The 20,733-nt window shown below is 40.5% G+C and overlaps 1 non-coding gene across 1 annotated transcript; it reads left to right on the forward strand.

Moving 5' to 3' along the window:
* Positions 1 to 2,939: 2,939 nt before the first annotated feature.
* LOC141616279 (small nucleolar RNA R71) lies at positions 2,940 to 3,046 on the forward strand. Its single transcript, XR_012530634.1, has one exon. It is a non-coding gene; the product is annotated as a small nucleolar RNA R71 (small nucleolar RNA).
* Positions 3,047 to 20,733: the final 17,687 nt, after the last annotated feature.

The following is a 20,733-nucleotide window of genomic DNA, read 5'->3' on the forward strand; positions in this document are numbered from 1 at the left end:
AGGATGAGGATTTTGGGGTTTTTGGGGTTTTGGATAGTGTTTGAATGAATGAATGAATGAAATGAATGTGGGAAGGGGTATTTAAAACACCCGAAATTTTCAAAACTGCAGGGGGAAGACGAGCGGATTCCCGTCGGGATGCTCGGATTCTGCTCAATTTGGCTTCAGGAAATCTCGCCTAAAGACGAGTGTCTTTCAGTGAAGACGAGCGGATTCTGCAATTCAGGACGATCGGATTCCCTTAAAGACGCTCGGATTCTGTTACAGCGAATTTTCTTAATCTGCAGTGGCAAAAAGAAGAGCGTCTTCTTGCAAAGACGATCGGATTCTTTCAGACGAGCGTCTTCTCAGCTGGGACGCTCGGATTCTCTAACAGACCAAAATTTTCAATTTTGCAGCTCATTTGGACGGACGGATTCTTCTACAGACGCTCGGATTCCTATAAGACGAGCGGATTACCGTTAAGGACGCTCGGATTCCTCCTAGTCTACCCGGATTCAGTTCCATCCGTGCACTTGCATATCCCGTGTCATTTTCATTCTTCAAATCCCGTGTTCTTCATTGTAGGGGCACTACGAAGGCATGAATAGCCTAGGCAATTGCTATCCCACACTAAGTTAAAGCACTACACATCAATAAAATCATTAGTCTCTCCCTCACTTTTCTCAAAAATGATAAATATCTTGATCAAGGCATAAAAATCCAAAAATGACAAAAATGCAATGTAAGAATTAAAATGCAAGTTAGGGAGTTAGAAATATTTACAAATGGTGGTTTGGAGAGGACTCCACCAAACTCTCATTCTTAGAGAGATGTCATGGGGGCATGTCCAAGGTGTTGTTGATGTTACTCAACACCTTGAAGAAGTAGTCAAAAGGTTGTTCATTGTCATGATAAGATCCTCAATAGATCTTTTCACTTGTTGTCTTTCATGTTGGTCTTGATCGATAGCATTACCAATATAGGGATTGAAAATCCCTTCAAACTCATCGTCCCATAGACCACAAACTTCGTCTACTTGATCACTAAAAATCTCTTGAGTTGATAGAGACAACTCTCCCACTTTCTTGTTTTGGCCAATGAGGCCCTCTTCTTCATTGCTTGACTTTGGTGAGCTTTTCAAGCTCTCTTTGTTACAATTTCCTTTCTCTTTTGATGGAGCATCATCAACTTTCTTCTTCCCTTGGAATTCCGACTTCTTCCTATCATCCTTCCGGCTATAATGATCAACCATAAAACATGGTTCATGCAAACGGGGAGCTCTCATGGTCTTGTCAAGATTGAAAGTTATGCTTTCATCTCCCACTTCTAGAGTGAGCTCTCCATGCTTCACATCTATCACCGCACCCGCGGTGTTTAAGAAAGGTCTACCTAGAATGATTGGAATATTGGAGTCTTCTTCCATGTCAACAATGACAAAGTCCACCGGGATGAAAAATTTCCCAACTCTTACGGGAACATCTTCCCATATCCCTAATGGTCTCTTCGTCAATCTATCGGCCATTTGAAGTGTGATATTGGTACATTTAAGCTCTCCCATCCCTAACCTTTTACTTACCGAATACGCCATAACACTCACACTAGCCCCTAGATCACATAGGGCTTTGTTGATCGTGGTGTCGCCAATGGTACACGGTATTGAGAAGCTTCCCGGATCTTTATGTTTTGGAGGTGAACTCCCTTGAAGTATTGCACTACTCACCTTAGTGAAGGCGATAGTCTCAAGCTTCCAGATCGACTTCTTCTTCGTAAGGATGTCCTTCATGTATTTTGCATAGGCCAGCACGTGATTGATTAATTCCGTGAAAGGAATCGAGACTTCCAAATTCTTCACAATCTCCATAAACTTTCCAAGTTGGTCATCAAATTTGGGCTTGGTTTGACGACTTGGAAATGAAGTCTAATCACAATGGGTTCCTTCTCCTTGCCCTTGTCTTCATTTTTCCTTGAAACTTCTTCTTTTGATGGTTCTCCATCCTTGGAGTTTTGCACAACTTCTTCTTTGTCACTAGCTTCCACAACTTCATCCTCAACTTGCTTCTTTGGTGCTTCATATCTCGTACCACTCCTCAAGTGAATGGCACTAACCGTTTCATGTCTCGGGGGATTACTTTGAGGTGGTAATTGCCTCTTTTGTCTTTGTGAGCTTGAAGATGCTAGTTGAATCAATTGGATTTCCAACATTTTGGTGTGGGCTAGGATGTTGTTGATGGTGATTTCCTTTGCTTGACTATCCTTTTGCATTTGAGTGAAAAAACTCTTGTTGATTCTTTTGCATTTGGAGGACCGCTTTTTTAACATCAAAACCTTGGTCATTTTGTTGATTGTATGGAGTTTGATTTTGGTAACCTTGCTTTTGGTTGAAAAAGGGTCTTTGATTTTGGTTTCTCATGGGAGGTGGGGTGTATGTTGGTTGAGGGTTTTGAACATTTTGGCTTTTGTATGAGAGATTTGGGTGGAATTTGGTGTTTTCATTGTAATAATTTGAATAAGGGGTACCACTCTTGTATGCTTGAAAAGCATTCACTTGTTCATTTGTTACCCTACATTCACTTTGGTCATGTCCCAAAGTTCCACAATTCTTAAATATCCCACTTGGGATTGATGAAGATGCCGTCATGGCATTGACATGTTGCTTTGGTGATTTTGAGGCTTCTTCAAGTCTAGCCATAGCTTTTTCGAACTTCAAATTGATGGTATCAATGTGAGCACTAAGTTTAGCACCCAATTGAGTAATAGAGTTCACTTCATGCTTTCCTCCTCTAGTAGCCTTGCGAGGTCTACTATATTGTGAATTATGGACCGCTATTTCCTCAATTTTGTTCCAAGTTTGATTATCGTCAACTTCGGTGAACATACCATTTGATCCCATGTTGATAATGTTTCTTGAGTCTTCATAAAGACCATTCTATAATTGTTGTACCAAGAACCACTCTCTAAGTCCATGATGAGGACATGAGCGGCAAATTCCCTTGAATCGCTCCCAAGCTTCATACAAAGATTCTTCATCTCTTTGCTTAAATCCCGTAATTTGAGCTCTTAGCATGTTGGTCTTTTCCGGTGGATAGAACTTTTTGTAGAAAGCTAGAGCCAACTTCTTCCAAGAGTCAATTCCGAGAGTAGCTTTATCAAGGCCTTTTAACCATTGTTTTGCGGTGCCAATTAGAGAAAAAGGAAATAAGACCCATCGAATTTGGTCTTGAGTTACACCAGTTTGAGAAATCGCATCATAATAGTCACAAAAAGTCTCCATGTGAGAATGAGAGTCTTCACTACGCATCCCCCCAAATTGGCTTCTTTCGACTAATTGGATAAATGCGGATTTGGCAATAAAGTTTCCGGTTAAGTGTTGTGGTTTGGGAGTACCATTGGGTAGGTTCTCCTCGGTTGGTATGGAATGTGATGAAAATTTAGGCATTGTGGGTTGATTTTGTGTTGGATTTTGTGTTGGGTTCTCCTCACCTTCTCTTGCAAAAGGGTTGATGAACTCAATAGTGTTTGGTTGAATATCTACAACCTCACCAATACCTCTCAAAGTTCTCCTAGCAAGTCTTCTATTGTTTGTCAAAGTCCTTTCAATTTCGTGATCAAAGGGTAACAAGTTACCTTGTGATCTTCTAGACATGCAAAATATCAAACAACTCGAAAATAATGAGAACAAACCTTGAGGAGTTTTACTTCCCCAAGGCAAAGAAAGACACAACTAATAACAATCTAAGAAAATCTAAATCAAGTTGACACCGTCCCCGGCAACGGCGCCATTTTTGGTCGGACTCACTTGGAGGTTTAGTTTTCGGTACTTGTCGTTAGGAGCACCTAGACCAAAACATAATTTATAACTCCACAAACAACTCTACAATTAGTAAAGAGGCAAGTAAAGGTTGGATCCCAAGGGACGGGAATTGAGATGAGATTTTCAATTGCAACTAGTGGTGTCTAGGGGTGTCACAATTTGGGGTTTGAAGTAGAAGATCACTAAACTAAATAGCAATAAAAGTAAACAAGCAAGATGATTAAAAAGGGGTGTAAACAATTGATAAAAGGCACTAGGGTGTCATGGTGTCATAGGGGATTCATGGGAATTGAACATGTAACACCCCTAATTTCCGTAATATAACTCTATAATTTTATTTTCCCATATTTTATATTTTATTTTTCGGGAAAATATCCGTTTGTCGTCTTTTGGGCTCGTTGGGCTCGAAAAACGATGAAGACCCGTTCCTCCTTTGGGTCTCACGTGGATCTTAGTGTTGATGGGTGAGTTTTGGGCCTAAACCTAGAATAAACCCATGAGCTTCTCTATAAATATGAAGGGAAACCAAACCCTTGCTCTTCTTTTCTCATAATCTCACAAAACCCTAAACCTAATTCTCTCCTCCTCTCTTCCTCCTCGTGCCGCGCGCCACCCCTCGCCTAGGGTTTCGTGCCGTCTTTCTTCCTCCTTCGTTCTTCATCGTTCTTTCGTGCTTAGATCGATCCTACTTCTTGGATTTATCTATCTTCTTCGTAAGTTTTATGTTTTCGCATAGTTTTACAGTTTTTATAGTTTTTATATATATAGTTAGTATATTTATTAGATTCGTTATCTTTGGCACGTGATGATTCATAAAGGCGTGGAAGTTGCTCCTGGAGAAGACGTTTATATCGTTGAAGACGATCTCTAGGGTTTAATTGCTTAATAAGGTAACTAGGTGTTTTCTTTTAATTGCGTTTATGCCAATTGATGTAATTAATATGATTTAATGATTGTCTTGTATGATTGGTACGTGTTAGATTGTTTATTATCATGTTAATTGTGTTTTCGCATGTTGGTATATGTTTTGACGCATTAATTATATATCGTATGTTGTTTATGTGTTTATTATGGGTGTCATGAGCGTAAGTAGGGTTTACGAATAAACCCTAGTGGCGGCATGATAGGCGGCCAAGGGTTCTTTCCAAAGTTATAGCTAAAGCTAGTATAACATTGATGATGATTCAAGTGTTATAGCTTAAGTTAATACAACTTTGGGTAGCTACTCTAGTTATGGCTGGACCTACTATAACATTGAAGTGCGAGTCAAGGTTATAGCTGTAACTAATGTAACTTTGGGATTATGGCTCAAGGTTATGGTTAATGCTAGTATAACTTTGTATTTCGTGTCAAGGTTATGGTTGAGGTAGTATAACTTCCGAGTTATATTTACTGAAGTTATAGTAGAGGTTACTATAACCTCGCATCCAGAGTTTATGTTGTAGTTGAAGTTACTATAACATTGGTTGCTTATACTTGTTTCATATGTTGTATTGTGTTCAACATGTTATGTTCTTGTGTTTGCCTATATATCTTGGGTCCCTCTTGTTCATATGATGAGTAGGATGGTCGGTTATACTATTCTACGAGTTGAGTCGTGATGTTGTTCACGCATATTAGTACAGTCAGTTATACTGTGCATTTGTGATTTGCTAGTTTGAATAGATGGCGGTAGTATCAGTTATATACTATCGGAACGAACTAACGTCACCCGTCGATGCGGGATTTATTGGGTCTATGTTCGGAACTAGCCAGAGGCAGTGGTTATACGCTCTGGTTCCCGAGTGTCGTTCGGTGTACAGTTATTGCACCGAGAGTCTCGCCAGGTCTTAGACATATAGGCGGTGGTTATACGCTATACATAGTACCGTGGAGGCGGTGGTTATACGCTCCATCGATTAGAGCGATGGTTATACGCTCTAACAGGCGTTCGCTCTATTCGCTATGCTTTGTTGCTAGCTTTGTGCCTTCTGTTGCTGTGAATTGTGTGTCACCATGTTTGCTATGCTTCAATGCTAGCTTTGTGCCTTAGGTTGTTGTGGGTCGTTTGTCACTACTAGTCTTGTAAGTGTTCATGGTCTAGTGGTTGCGTATGGTCTAGGTTTGCATGAATGCATTCGTTTAAGATTGATTAAGTCATGATAAGCTTTGTTGGGTCTTTCATGAGTGTAGATGATCTCGCATGTTTACTGGTTTTACATTTCATTTGTTAATGATTGTTGGTTATATTCAATTGTTGTAAACATGACTGGGAGAGCATCTAGTTACTCCCGACTGATTGTCGACCCCCTTTTCAGGTTGTTCGGTGATGATCTTTGTTTGGTTGATGCTTGCTTGGGGAATGTGCGAAGCGAGCTTAATAATAAATTAGGACTTTACTTTATGTTTTAAGAACCTTTCGAATAATGTATTAGTTTGTTTTGGAGTTAGTAGCGAACCGGATTTGGGCTTGGTGTTTCCGCCACCTTGACCCTTTTTATCAGTATCGTACTCTGATATTCTCTTTATATAAGTTTTTCCTTTGTTTTATAATCCGGGTTGTTACAGTTGGTATCAGAGCGAACACGCTCCCAACTCTCGCTTAGCTGATGACTAAAATAAATGACCTAGTTAATGAGTGAGAGTAAATGGGGTAGAAACCAATAGGATTTGTTGGTTTTCTTATGTTTGTAAAGTGTATGAGTAGTTGTTTGGAGTGGTACTTAGGTTCTACCACTTATAACGAGATTTCGTTCTTGCAGATGGTACGCAACGGAAATGGTGAGTCTGATGCAGATCGCATCAGGAGACTTGAGGCCGCTTTGGCATCTATGGCCGAAGGTTTCACCAACCACCTCAACAACAACAACAACAACAACAACAACCATCCGCAGCCGACTGTGTTTGATCGCTTTGCTCGCCACCGTCCTCCGACGTATGATGGTGCGAATGATCCTACTGCTTTGGAGGCTTGGATTCGAGAGATCGAGAAGTTGTTCCTCGCTACTGGATGTCCTGAAGATCAGAAGGTGGATATCGTCACCTATTATCTGAAGGACGAGGCCGACAACTGGTGGGCTCTTGCTAGAGCTGGTCTGGAAGTTCAACCAGGATATGGTTGGGATGTTTTCTCTGAAGCGCTGAAGAAAAGGTTCTATCCCGAGGAGATGCGTTGGCAGAAGGAACAGGAGTTCCTTCGTCTACAGCAAGGTCCCATGACCGTTGAGGAGTACACCAACAAGTTCGTGAAGCTGTCACGTTTCGTTACTTCTGTAGCTATGGATGAGGTTTCGAGGACTCGTCGCTATGAGAAGAATCTAGCTCCTAAAGTCCGGACTGCTATGTCTGGCATTCCTTCAACTTCTTTCCAGCAGGCTTATGATCGTGCTCTTAGCATCTACGATTCTGTCCTTGCTACCGAGGCTGAGGAGAGTGCGAAGAATAAGTTCATGAAGAGGCCCTATGTTTCTCCCAGTTCGTTCCAGAAGAAACAGAAGTATGAGGCTCGTCCGTATACACCGCGTGATCAGAGTCAAGCTAGGGAGGGTATGACCTGTTTCAGATGCCGGAAGCCTTACCATCCGGGAAAGAGTTGCGCTCCTGATACTCCGATCACATGTTACACGTGTAAAGCTCCGGGACACAAGGCTGTTGATTGTCCCCAGAAACCGAAGGTGGAAACGCCGAAGGTTGAAGCTCCAAAGGCTGGACGCGTGTTCGTTATGAGTCGTCTTTGGCGAGATGCTAATCCGGATGTGGTTACGGGTACCTTTCTCGTTCATTCTTTATCTGCTTTTGTTCTTTTTGATACGGGTGCATCGATGTCTTTCGTATCCGAATCATTTTCCGTCCGTGCTGGACTCTCTTCTTCTTCATCCGTTCATACCTCTATATCCCTTCCTACGGGTGAGATTGTTTCTTGCTCCGTTCTCTTCAAGGACGTACCTGTCAGTATCGCAGGGGCGATCCTTCCTGCCAATCTCGTCCAATTCAAACTCGGAGAGTTTGATGTGATTTTGGGTATGGATTGGTTATCTCGCTATGACGCTAGGTTCCTGTGTCGTGATCAGAAGATCGTGCTTAAGAGTCCCACAGGTTCGAGAGTTTCTTATCAGGGTGTTAGGGTCACACCTACAGTCAAGTGGGTTTCTGCTTTGAAGATGGTTAACATGGGTAGAAAGGGTCATCAGATCTACCTGTGCAGTGTCCATGGTGTTTCAGCTGAGCCTAAGCTAGAGGATATCCCTGTGGTTAGGGAGTTTCCCGATGTCTTTCCTGAGGATCTACCTGGTATTCCTCCTGAGCGAGATGTAGAGTTCTCGATTGAGTTGCTACCTGGAACTGGTCCCATTTCGAAAGCTCCTTATCGTATGGCACCAGCTGAGTTACAAGAACTCAAGAAGCAACTTGAGGAGATGATCGATAAGGGTTTTATCCGACCGAGTGCCTCGCCGTGGGGTGCTCCTGTTTTGTTCGTCAAGAAGAAAGATGGTAGTATGCGGTTGTGCATCGACTATCGTGAGCTGAACAAGGTTACTATCAAGAATAAGTATCCTTTGCCGAGGATCGAGGATTTGTTTGATCAGCTCCGTGGTGCTAGTGTGTTCTCGAAGATCGATCTGAGGTCAGGTTACCATCAGATTCCGGTTAGGAATGAGGATATTCCTAAGACTGCTTTTCGTTCAAGGTATGGCCATTATGAGTTCGTGGTGATGCCGTTTGGGTTGACAAATGCACCTGCCGTTTTTATGGATCAGATGAACCGCACTTTCAGCGAGTATTTAGATAAGTGTGTTGTGGTGTTCATAGACGACATACTGATTTACTCGAGAGATGAGGCTGAACACGAGAATCACCTTCGTGTCATCTTGGAAATTCTGCGTAAGCAGAAGTGGTATGCCAAGTTCTCGAAGTGTGAATTTTGGTTAAAGGAAGTTACCTTCTTGGGTCATGTGATATCTGGCGATGGAGTTATGGTTGATCCGTCGAAGATTCGAGCCGTGGTCGATTGGGAGAGTCCAAAGAATGTGAACGAAGTTCGGAGTTTCCTTGGTCTAGCTGGATATTATCGGCGGTTTGTTCATGATTTCTCTAAGATCGCAAGACCGATGACTCAGTTAATGAAGAAGGAATCCAAGTTCATTTGGACTGAGGCTTGTGAAGCTGCTTTTCAGGAGTTGAAGAAAAGGTTGACTACCGCTCCTGTGTTGACTCTACCAGAAGAGGGTGTTTAGTTCGATGTCTTCTGCGATGCGTCTAAGTTTGGGTTAGGTTGTGTCTTGATGCAGAAGGGTAAAGTCGTGGCTTATGCTTCCCGTCAGTTGAAAGTTCACGAGACGAACTATCCGACTCACGATCTTGAGTTAGCAGCAGTGGTGTTTGCACTTAAGCTGTGGCGACACTACTTGTATGGAGTCTCTTGCAACTTTTATACGGATCACAAGAGCTTGAAGTATATCTTCACTCAGAAAGATCTTAACATGAGGCAGAGACGTTGGTTGGAGCTGCTTAACGACTACAAGATTGAGCTGCTGTATCATGAGGGTAAGGCAAACGTGGTTGCCGATGCTTTGAGTCGAAAGGTGTGCCATGGTATGAGATCTGTGTTGGTGTTACCTGATGACTTGAGTCGAGAGTTCCAGAAGATGAGCCTTGAGGTAGTTCTTCCTGGTACTTTAGATCTGAGTGCGATGGTTGCTGAACCCGAGATCCTTCATGAGATCCGAGTTAAGCAAAGAGAGGATGAATACCTAGAAGGAGTTCGAGTCGCTATAAGCGAAGGACGTGCCAAAGACTTCGACGTTGGACCTGATGATGGTCTACGATTCCATGGTCGTTGGTGTGTGCCTAGCTGTGAGGTCTTAAAATGTAAGATTCTCAAAGAGGCTCATAGTACTCCCTATTCGGTTCATCCTGGTGGTGATAAGATGTATAAGGACCTGAAGCTAAAGTTTTGGTGGCCGGGTATGAAGAAAGAGATCGCCGAGTTTGTGAGTCGTTGCTTGGTTTGTCAGAAGGTCAAGTTCGAACATCGAGACCCGGTGGTCTCTCGCAACCTTTGGAGATTCCCACGTGGAAATGGGATTCGATTTCGATGGACTTCGTTATGGGTTTGCCGAGGTCGCCGAGAGGAATGAATGCGATTTGGGTCGTGGTTGATCGTTTGACTAAGGTCGCGCATTTCATTCCGATGAAGGAGACTTGGAGTCTCGAGGAACTAGCGAATGCTTATCAGCGTGAGATCGTTCGTCTTCATGGAGTTCCTAAGGATATCATCTCTGACCGTGATCCGAGGTTTTGTTCTCAGTTTTGGAAGAAGCTTCAGTTAGCTTTGGGTAGTGAGCTTAAGTTGAGTACGGCTTTTCATGCCGCAACTGATGGAGTTAGTTGGGAGAGGAGTTTACCGCTCGTGGAGTTCTCCTACAACAACAGTTATCAAGCTAGTATTCAGATGGCTCCGTTTGAGGCACTTTATGGAAGAAAGTGTCGTAGTCCTTTGTGTTGAGACGATTCTAGTGAGGCTGTCATTCTTGGTCCAGAATTGGTTCAAGAGTCGATTGAGCAAGTGAGGTTGATCCGCGAGAAGCTTAAGGCAGCCCAGGATCGACAGAAGACGTATGCAGACTTGCGGCGTAGGCCGATTGAGTTTGAGGTTGGCGATAAGGTTTTTCTTAAGGTTTCGCCGATGAAAGGTGTTAAGAGGTTTGGGCTTAAGGGAAAGCTTAGTCCTAAGTACATTGGACCGTATGAGGTGCTCGAGAGAGTTGGCGAGGTAGCCTATAGGTTGGCTTTACCTCCGAATCTGTCGAAGGTTCACGATGTGTTTCATGTGTCGCAGTTGCGTCGTTATCGCAGTGATCCTTCTCATGTTCTACAGGCTGATGTGATCGAGGTTGAACCTAACCTGACTTATGAGGAACGTCCTGTTCGCATTTTGGAACGTCAGGAGAAGAGGTTAAGGAATAAGGTTGTACCTTTGGTTCGGGTTCTGTGGAGAAGTCAGAAGTTTGAGCAAGAGACTTGGGAAACCGAAGCGTCTATGCGAGAAAAGCATCCACATCTTTTCGAGTGAGGTAGTTCTCTTATCAAGTTTCGAGGACGAAACTTCTTTTTAGGGGGTTGGATTGTAACACCCCTAATTTCCGTAATATAATTCTATAATTTTATTTTCCCATATTTTATATTTTATTTTTCGGGAAAATATCCGTTTGTCGTCTTTTGGGCTCGTTGGGCTCGAAAAACGATGAAGACCCGTTCCTCCTTTGGGTCTCACGTGGATCTTAGTGTTGATGGGTGAGTTTTGGGCCTAAACCTAGAATAAACCCATGAGCTTCTCTATAAATATGAAGGGAAACCAAACCCTTGCTCTTCTTTTCTCATAATCTCACAAAACCCTAAACCTAATTCTCTCCTCCTCTCTTCCTCCTCGTGCCGCGCGCCACCCCTCGCCTAGGGTTTCGTGCCATCTTTCTTCCTCCTTCGTTCTTCATCGTTCTTTCGTGCTTAGATCGATCCTACTTCTTGGATTTATCTATCTTCTTCGTAAGTTTTATGTTTTCGCATAGTTTTACAGTTTTTATAGTTTTTATATATATAGTTAGTATATTTATTAGATTCGTTATCTTTGGCACGTGATGATTCATAAAGGCGTGGAAGTTGCTCCTGGAGAAGACGTTTATATCGTTGAAGACGATCTCTAGGGTTTAATTGCTTAATAAGGTAACTAGGTGTTTTCTTTTAATTGCGTTTATGCGAATTGATGTAATTAATATGATTTAATGATTGTCTTGTATGATTGGTACGTGTTAAATTGTTTATTATCATGTTAATTGTGTTTTCGCATGTTGGTATATGTTTTGACGCATTAATTATATATCGTATGTTGTTTATGTGTTTATTATGGGTGTCATGAGCGTAAGTAGGGTTTACGAATAAACCCTAGTGGCGGCATGATAGGCGGCCAAGGGTTCTTTCCAAAGTTATAGCTAAAGCTAGTATAACATTGATGATGATTCAAGTGTTATAGCTTAAGTTAATACAACTTTGGGTAGCTACTCTAGTTATATTTGGACCTACTATAACATTGAAGTGCGAGTCAAGGTTATAGCTGTAACTAATGTAACTTTGGGATTATGGCTCAAGGTTATGGTTAATGCTAGTATAACTTTGTATTTCGTGTCAAGGTTATGGTTGAGGTAGTATAACTTCCGAGTTATATTTTTGAAGTTATAGTAGAGGTTACTATAACCTCGCATCCGAGTTTATGTTGTAGTTGAAGTTACTATAACATTGGTTGCTTATACTTGTTTCATATGTTGTATTGTGTTCAACATGTTATGTCCTTGTGTTTGCCTATATATCTTGGGTCCCTCTTGTTCATATGATGAGTAGGATGGTCGGTTATACTATTCTACGAGTTGAGTCGTGATGTTGTTCACGCATGTTAGTACGATCGGTTATCTTTGTGCATTTGTGATTTGCTAGTTTGAATAGATGGCGGTAGTATCGATTTATATACTATCGGAACGAACTAACGTCACCCGTCGATGCGGGATTTATTGGGTCTATGTTCGGAACTAGCCGAGAGGCGTGGTTATACGCTCGGTTCCCGAGTGTCGTTCGGTGTACGTTATTGCACCGAGAGTCTCGCCAGGTCTTAGACTTATAGGCAGTGGTTATACGCTATACATAGTACCGGTGGAGGCAGTGGTTATACGCTCCATCGGTTAGAGGCAGTGGTTATACGCTCTAACGGGCGTTCGTTCTATTCGCTATGCTTTGTTGCTAGCTTTGTGCCTTCTGTTGCTGTGAATTGTGTGTCACCATGTTTGCTATGCTTCAATGCTAGCTTTGTGCCTTAGGTTGTTGTGGGTCGTTTGTCACTACTAGTCTTGTAAGTGTTCATGGTCTAGTGGTTGCGTATGGTCTAGGTTTGCATGAATGCATTCGTTTAAGATTGATTAAGTCATGATAAGCTTTGTTGGGTCTTTCATGAGTGTAGATGATCTCGCATGTTTACTGGTTTTACATTTCATTTGTTAATGATTGTTGGTTATATTCAATTGTTGTAAACATGACTGGGAGAGCATCTAGTTACTCCCGACTGATTGTCGACCCCCTTTTCAGGTTGTTCAGTGTGATGCAGTTTGGTTGATGCTTGCTTGGGGAATGTGCGAAGCGAGCTTAATAATAAATTAGGACTTTACTTTATGTTTTAAGAACCTTTCGAATAATGTATTAGTTTGTTTTGAAGTTAGTAGCGAACCGGATTTGGGCTTGGTGTTTCCGCCACCTTGACCCTTTTTATCAGTATCGTACTCTGATATTCTCTTTATATAAGTTTTTCCTTTGTTTTATAATCCGGGTTGTTACAGAACAAACAAACATATTCTCAAATTATAAGCAAGCAATTATTGTTGTGATGGATCGAGTTGGTTTATATCTTACAATCCTAGGAAAGTTTGGGTCCCGGAGCCGAATCGATTAGATTGTACAACACCTACAAGTCGACTTAATCTTCCCTACTCAACTATATGCATGGTCTAATGAGACTTGAGTTGGTTTATGTCTTACAAGTCTCATTGAAAAGATAGGTGATGGGTAAAAAATGCAAGGATTCATAGGCTCGCATTTCATCAAACTTAACATGTGCATAAATTGAGATCACAACAAGCAAGCAAATAAACTATGAAAACATATTAATTTAAGCATGAATCATACCCCATGTTGGTTTCCCCTAATTACCCATTAACCCTAGCTAAGGAAACTACTCAATCATTATCATGTTGAACATGCTAGCAAGGTTGTCAATCATACCAACAAAGTAAAACATGATGAATAAATGAAGATAATTAACAATAATTAAAAAGGGATTAAGAGAATTATACCTACTAATGATTCCAATAATAAAGCAAAGAATAATAGAAGTACTTGATGATTGATTGGAAGGTTGTCAATCTCCCAATAATAACCCAAATAATCTTCAATTTCCCAAAATGAAAGATGAACAAAAGAGAGATTAAGGAAATGAGATTTGTATTAAGACTTGATTAAAAGTTGATTACAAGATTAAAGAGAGATTTGATTGATATAAACTACACTAAAGATTGATAAGAAGAACATGATAACCTAATTAGACTAATGGGGTATTTATAGTGGGGATTAGGTACATAAATTAGGGTTTACTAAGGGATTAAATGACGATTAAGTCCTTGAGGAATCGCCGGTCTCAAGAGAGACTCCGGTCTCCTTTTCGCCGGTCTTTGAAAATATGCGCATCCTTCATTGAACAAGTAGAAGACTGATTAGCTGTCACACAATCCGAGCGTCCAGGGCACGGGACGGGCGGATTGTGGGTCTTTTGGACGAGCGGATTCTTGGGGTGGACGGGTGGATTGTGGTGGTTCTGGACGAGCGTCCAGCTGAGGAAGACGCTCGGATTGCTTGTCTTGGACGGGCGGATTATGGGCAATCCGCTCGGATTCTCTGTCAGATTCTTCCTTTCTTCTTTTCTTCCTTTCTCTTCATAAAATCCTTGAGGATTTCCTTGGGGATGCAAGGATCTTTTCTCATCATTGCCCAACTACTATAATATGTACAAAGGCCTTCTAGTCTTGTCTTCTCTTTGATGCTTGGTCGTTGAATTCAATCAATTTAGCTCTATTTTGCCATGAAAATGCAAGGTTTGCACTCCTTTCCTACCAAGGGATCAAAACCTCAAAGAATATGCAAAACAAAGGACTAAAGACGATAAATGACCCAAATATGCACTAAAAATCATGGGAACAAAGCTAATTCGGGGGCTAAATATGCTCAAATTATGGTCACATCAGCATTCGACCGACCCATTCGACCAACTCAACACATTAATCAACGTGTTTTTGAACAACATATTTTCAACACATTTTCAAAACAAAATCCTTTTTTAAGGCACTCTTTTAAACTTCTTTTGATACCGAGTAGTCGCATAACGGGAAAACCGTCTCTAAAGTCGTCTACCTCGCAAACATCATAACATGTAAGTTTAAGGGTGTAAACAACTCACTTATTTCATATGTTTACTATTTTTACGAGTTTATAAGCATGAACAATGCATAACACGATTCAAATATAGGTTAGATGAGCCAAAACCGAGTTTTGGCCTGAGACAGAAGCTCTTTTCTATGCAAAGAGACTCGCGCCTCTTGTGGCTTCTCGGGTCAGACTCAAACGTGTTTGAGTTCATCTTCCTTCAACATTTTATTTTATTTTTACTTATTCTCTTTTACGATTTTTACTATTTTAATTCATTTTTATGACAAATATTTTGACCATTACCAAAATCATCCTTGGTTCCATATATCATGACGGTTTATTCCGTGACTCGATGATATTATTGGTTAATTACAATTAATGGGTATTTTAACACCCGTTTTCTTTTACTTAGCATTTTTCCTCGCTTATTCACATTTGCAAGCATTTTAGTCATGTTCATAATCGTCCTTGGTTCTTTATACCATGTCGGTTTAATCCAGGTACAGTGACAAATTTGACTAATTACAAAGAAATGAACTTAACATATTAGTTCATATCAAACATTTCTCTTTATTTTATTTTATTTTATTTTCATCCTTGTTTTAACCATAATGGATATCATTCTTGGCTAACATATGTGCCATGTCGATTTAATTAGAGTATGATGACAAAATGGTTAAGTATATACTTTTTAGTTTTTACACATTTTACTATACCTTTCAAGCTTGCAAATGCGACATCGAATATTACTAAGATAATAGTAATTATTCTGAGTCATGCAAATCATACTTGCAAATCATTTAAACACAAAAATAGTTTTAAACAACATTTTCAACAACCACGAGACGCCCCTTGGGTCGCCCTACAGCTCGTCCCCCAAGAGGTTGTCTGTTTTCATATTTTAAAACCTGGACAGAGCCATATGCATCGCCTAATGGCTCGCGCCCCAATGGGGTTGCCTGGCACTGTTCTGTCTCATTTTGGTACTTGTCCAGGACGATCCCGATTACGATTAACCCGAATACTTGACGGATCAGATTGACAAGTTTGCATCTTATACTTTATCTTTTAAACACAATTTTTCAAATAAATGGATCGTGTTAAGCACCATAATCCAAATTTGGTAAATGGATCTTTAATTTCCGTTTTGGATTGCAAATCAATCAAAATCCAACTTGACGTCAATTACTTGATATTTGGATAAACAAACCGACTTAGCAAACTTTCACATGTTAGGTTAAACTTGTGGATGCGTATTCATGAATTTTCGCCCGTTTTATCAACTTTTGCCCTTAAACAACCACGATCGATCAGTAGAGGCCGTTAACGCGGGCGGGATTGGGTGTTCGATTAAAGAGCTTCCCAATACGTACCCTCACCCCTTACTCAGAACCTTCGGATTGTGGACGACCTTATCAATGGCAACGAGATTCATTCTACAGATAGGATGCTAAAGGGGGACGAGTCCTTATATTTAGTACCTATGTCAACCACCGCTTTTGCCTTGATTGACCGAGGTATAAAGTGGATTTGAACGGTTTCCAGGCATCCCATAATTGCTTGGTGGTGACTCCGAACATCTCTGCATTGTTTCAAGATCTTTGTCGAGACGAAACTGGCCGATCTAAAGCGATCTAGTCGAAAGCATTTCTTACGCCGCCGAGCGTGGCTTTCCGACTGCCGCATGTCCACAAATTGGCTTGGCGTGCGGGTGGCCCATGTCCACAAAGTGATCATTGAACATATTAGCACAGAGTTGATGATTGCAGATCCCTTGACTAAAGGCATGCCAATTAAGACTTTCAAGGATCATGTAGTGAGAATGGGACTTGGTTCCATTATGTAGTACATTCATTAAGTTTTTGTAAGAAACTTTTATTATGTTGGATATTTTCTCGTTGGGATTTATATGCGCATATTTATAAAGTAATGTTGAGAAATATCATTTTGTTTGAACCTCGAGTAAACATGGGGTTTACGTACTCATTAAGTTAAATGTGTGTGGTGTGAGTGACTTGATATATTGTGATACATGGAAGATCAATTTTTGCTCTAAGAGAATTCGTCGCCATGATCCATATATTGTGTCTCTTGTTAAATGGACCAAGTGGGAGAATGTAAGATATTCCATAAAATAAATAAGTATTACATTAATATTTAATTAAGTTATTTTATGGAAATTAAGTTGGTTCATTGTATGGTGGAATTGACCTAGGATTCTATTTCCACTATTATCTCACATAACTTACCACTCACAATTTAGGAAACTGTTCAGTTGACTCTTTGATGGCAAGAGTATATAAGAGGAACATATTTATTCTGATTAAGGTTCACCAAGTCTACCTCATTAAGAAAATACACCATCTAAATTGTGAGGTTGAGGGTTTGGAAACCGAATCAAATCTGGGTGTAAGAAATTGGGGTTTTTATTAAGAAGGATTAATAATCTCAAACAATGGCTGGAGGTAAGTAATCGATCTCTTTTATCGCTTCTGCATTCAGTTTATACATGTTCATTATGAGACTATAACATGTTAATTTTATATTATAAAACTTATAGGTTTGACAAATATTATGCAGTATTATCGTAGCTTGGAGATCAAGGAAGGATTTAGGCTTGTTGGTGGTGGTTAGTGGCTTGAAATTGGGTCCCAAACAGACCATGAAACCAAAACAGGCAGAGGAAAGTGCGTAGGAGCAGCTCTCGAGTCAGCCTACTTACGGGTCCGTTTATGCTTGGTTGGGTGCGGATTAGGACGTGGCTTATGTGCTGGGTTAAGGCTAGTATGGTTGGGCATGGAAGGGTGATAATGGGTTGCGGGATTGTGGTAGTTTGAGTCAGGTTTGGAGAGTCGAAAGCTGAACACGAGCAAAGGTGACGGGCTGCTTGTGTGGGCGGTTTAAGACGCGTCTTTGAGCTGGGTTTTGGACGTGTCTTGGGCTGTGGATACTGGGGTTCGAACATGGGTTGAGTGGAGTAGAGAATGGGGCAAAATCGCCTCAAAAATCGGGCTCAAATCGAGTGAAAAACGCCTTTAAATCGCGTACACAACCGTCGTAAAAATCGAGTTTTTCAAATACGATTTATAAAACAATTTAAACTTTCAAAATGATTTTTCAAATCAAAAACTATTTTATTTTCAATAAAATAAATTACAAAATAAATTCAAATTAAAAAAATAAAGTGAATTTAAAATCTTAAAAACATTTAATTTAAATATCATTTAAATTAAGAAAAACGCTTCATCGACAACGCTCGTTCTATGTCGGAAAACAAATCCAAATAAATGACAAATGCCAAATAGGAGTACATGTCGTCCTATCATCATCTGGTGTTTGTCGGGTTTTCTATAAATTCCAATATCGACGGATATGGGTATCTACACTACCATAAGAATTATGTAATTCATGATAACTAATGCACAAACAAAAACCCATATTATCAATGCTAAGTAGGAAAACCCTACTTCTTGCTAATCTCCAAGCACTTAAATTAAGCAAGCTAGAAGGACTCCTCAATGAAGTCTCCTCCTACACATATTATGACTAACTATCACTCGTAATACCTCGTAGTTTATAAGGTCGTACTCAACCGAGTAGGCAGTCCACTCGACCGAGTGTAGCTCACTCGATCGAGTCAGGTGACCGAGTAAAACCTGGAAGCTGCTGAAAGTTTCTGAAACAGCATCACTCGACTAAGTCGATTCACTCGACCGAGTGGATCTTCACTCGATCGAATGAATCAGGCATTCGACCGAGTGACATGTCGCTGTATGTCCAGCTTTTTACACGAGGTTGGAAGGTGGTATCACTCTCAAAGCCTTATCTTTTTAGATTTCTTCACTAGTAGCCACCCTCACCTTACCCTACCACTCTCTGAAAACATCTAAAAATATCATATACCTTATCCTCAAGATCTAGCACACACTTCTTGAAGAATTCATTCCCAAATCCTTGTTCTTGCCATTTGTTCATAGTGTGGTAAGATTTTGTTCAGTCTTGTCGTCTTTGTCTTTAATTAGTAAACCCTAATTAATTAGTATATAGTTTAAGAAATTAATTAAGGTTATGACTAAATTAATGGTGGTAATTAGATATTAATTAGTATTGTTATTGTTGTAGTATGTTATAGTAATAGTTAGCTATGGATTATGTAGGAGGAGACTTCATTAAGGAGCACTTCTAGTCCTTAGCTTGAAGGTTGTGGAAGAATAACAAGAGGTAGGGTTTCCCTACTTAGTTTAATGATATGAATGTTGTTTGTACATTAATTAGCATTAATAACATGGTAGTTGCATTATAACATGGATAATGGTAATTAGGGTTTATGGTATGAAATTGTTTGGCAATATTCATACATGTGGAACAATGGGTGAGCATTGTTATTCCTCTATTGGTAGTAAATTGCACTATAACATGATTATAAGACATTGGTATAAAAAGGGTGAGTTAATGTTGAATTGAGCATTTATTATATGCCATGATATTGTACATTTGAAAAACATACTACTTGTTTGTCATTGTTATCTTATGTGGTGTTGATCCTTGGAAAATGGTTGGATTTGGTATTGGTTGTGAGGCATGGTTGTAGAGGAGACGTAAGACGGTTAGGAAAACGTCTTGCGCTTGAGTCACCTCTGGGAGCCTCCCACTCCAAGAGGGATGTGCACATTGAGGACTTGAGTTTGGAGGGACCTATGTGGTTGAGACCCGGCGTCTGGCAGGGGAACCGAGTAGCTCTTAGGCCCGGTACCATGGATATGTTTCGAGTACCCAGTTGCGGTGTGGAGTCGTGGGCGTGTCCCTGGCACTAGAGTGTTGGAGGTTAACACTTGAGTTGAGTGTTTTATTGTTATTGGCTTTTAATTTCATATTCATATAGTTTAGCATAGTAGTAGATCATTCATGAATATTTGTATTGTTAAAGCTAACCTTGTGTTTAAAAATGTCTGTGGTGAACCATATAGTGATTTCCGCCCATATGGGGAGCAGTGTTGACAGGTAAGCTTTGCATATTATGACTCGGGGGCTTTGGGGAGCAGTCTTCACTTTGTAGCGAGTCATCACTTTTGTTATTTTAAATTTTTGACTTTAAAAATCCTTTTATTCATGATGGTTTGTATAATTGGGGTGGCCTTGTGCACCCCTTAACTTGTAGTAACTTTATTCGACTTAGCTACTTGATATCTTATGGCATGGACTTTAACTATTCATCTTAAGTTGCTTCACATTCGTTTGTTCGCACGACAAACATGGGAACCCAAGTCTTGTGACACTCTCATATGCGGGGATTGCCTTGAGGAAGAGTCCCGACTTGTGGGGGTGTTACAAAGTGGCATCAGAGCGATGATTTTGGAGCCTAAACTAATGAACCAATGAACATAGGTGTGTCAATTTAAAATGAACCCGATTTGAGTTGTAGAGAACTCGTGGCAAGCTTGGGAGACGTCCCAAGGTTTTACTCTTGTCCTCTTAACATGAGTCGGTCACAACATATGGGGCAATGGGACGTTCTTGGTGAATATGGTTGTTGCATATCCTTGTTTGATACTTGTGAAGTAGTTTCTTGTTTAGTAACACTTGATGTGGTGACGTGGATGATTATAGTCAAGCTAATGAGGAACGTGTTGGATGTTTATGTATAAGCATGTTGAAGTGTTAGAGTTGGTAATTTGTAAATAGGAAATGTAAATCACATGCTAATTATCGTCATGTGTATATTGTATATCACATCTATGATTTTATTTTCCCATGTTTGCATTTAGAAACATGAAAAATAGGGTTATATGTGAACATATGTGGACTCGGCTGAATTGAAGGCACTCGACCGAGTGGATAGTTTTCCAGATTCTGGAAAATCCCTGATGTTGAAATACTCGATCGAGTAAAGGACCCACTCGACTAAGTGTGAGTCACTCGACCGAGTAGTAATACCACTACACCGAGTG

The sequence above is a fragment of the Silene latifolia genome, chromosome 11 (genome assembly GCF_048544455.1).
Source record: "Silene latifolia isolate original U9 population chromosome 11, ASM4854445v1, whole genome shotgun sequence".
NCBI lineage: Eukaryota > Viridiplantae > Streptophyta > Magnoliopsida > Caryophyllales > Caryophyllaceae > Silene > Silene latifolia.